Source organism: Morus notabilis, unplaced genomic scaffold (genome assembly GCF_000414095.1).
Source record: "Morus notabilis unplaced genomic scaffold, ASM41409v2 Scaffold1154, whole genome shotgun sequence".
NCBI classification, from domain to species: domain Eukaryota; kingdom Viridiplantae; phylum Streptophyta; class Magnoliopsida; order Rosales; family Moraceae; genus Morus; species Morus notabilis.
In genome coordinates this window covers 99643-101355 of record NW_010359557.1, presented here as the reverse complement: position 1 = coordinate 101355, position 1713 = coordinate 99643, and positions in this window count along the sequence as shown.

Below are 1713 nucleotides of genomic sequence, written 5' to 3'. Positions count from 1 at the left end.
CTTGTTCTTTTGGAGTTTAACTTCAGTATAATTCTTGAGTTGAATTTGAGTTATAACTTGAGTTGAACTTGTAACTTGAGTTTGTGTTTGGTTGTGTACATTTGAGTTATGGTTTGAGATAAGAATCTTTTTGAGTTTGTGTTTGAGTGAGTCAAAACTTGAATTTGTATTTAGATAGTATTTTAATAAAAACTCAATGTTGATGAAAAATTTTAATAGGGTATATGGGTCGGGTTTTATTCGTCTTTTCGTTGTCAACGCATAGAAAAAAAATCATCTCAATCAGAATTAAAACGAAAAAGTTATAGCATTTTTAAGAATAGAAAAAATATTGTTCATTAATTTGAGTTCGAGTTTCTGAACTCGAGTTGGATGGGAAACTTAAACTCGAGTTTTAGTCCTAAACTCAAGTTTAAACTTAAAAGAACATGAACTCGAATAAAGTTGTAACTCGAGTTATATTTTTTTTAAGTTTTTCACTCAAAAGAACAAGCTTATAGTCTCTTAGATCCATGATCATTGCTAGTTAACTATACTTTGTTATTTAGAAGGATACATAGATACAGATATATATATATATATACACATATATTTTTATTATTATTAATCTTTTTAGAGAGAGTGCATAATAAGGATTTTCATTTATTAACCTGCCAAATTTGGATCATAAGGTCAGATAGGAATCTACCCGTGCTTGATATACGTATGAACATTATTGCTTTTTGGGTTTCGTTCTTTTTTTTTCCCAGCTAAAATTTGGGTTTTGATTGATAAGAGCAAAGGAATCTACACGTTCAGATAGTTTTAGTTTTATTTTTTTATTTATTTATTTTTTGCTACCTTCATCTAAGTTTGAATGTTGGGCTTAGACCCAAAGGCCGAAACTAGTTTTGAAACCCAGGCGCCATTGTGGTCTCTCTTTGGGCTGTGGCATCTAAAGGCGAAAATGAATATGACAAGAAAGCTTGAAAAAAAAAAAAAGAAAAAAAAGAATATCATAGCCATAGACTACAAATTACTGACAAACAACACCAATGATTCTAGATGACATAGACGAAACAAGGTCATTTTCCGTTTTCAAAACAACTCTAAAACGTGAAACAAAATCAAATTCTCAATAAAAGAAGTAAATAATAATGTACGTGTCTATATATCCCTAGTTTTAGTTATCTATTTATTTTTATTTATTTTTTTGCATATGTTGCTGTGTTCAGCACTAGAAAGGACAAATCATAAACTGCATCTATTGCAAGGACATAGACGAATAGGTATAAAATCAATCTCTCAATAATATGCATGTTCAGTTTCAACAAAACTATCCAATTTGTACATAATCAATATTCTGATAATACGATCTGCATATATATAATATGAAAAAGACGTATATATGAAGTTGCATATATGCGCTGCTTTATGTTTCTTCTTGGAGGCTGGATCAGAAGATGTCCAATACAGACACAATGACGGCAGTACTATTCATACTGCCAAAGTGATCCTTGGGCTTGCAGGATTTCAGTTTAAGCCAGTTCTTATTCTGATAGCATTTGACTATCTTCTTGCATATCACCCAAAAAACTTTTTTGATTTTTTTTTTAACACTTTTCCATTTTTGTGATCCTGCAAAAAAAAAAAAAAAAAAAATAATAATAATAATAAAATAAAAGAAAAATGGTTTGTAGTTCCTGAATTAAGCCTATAAAAAGAGATGGTTCA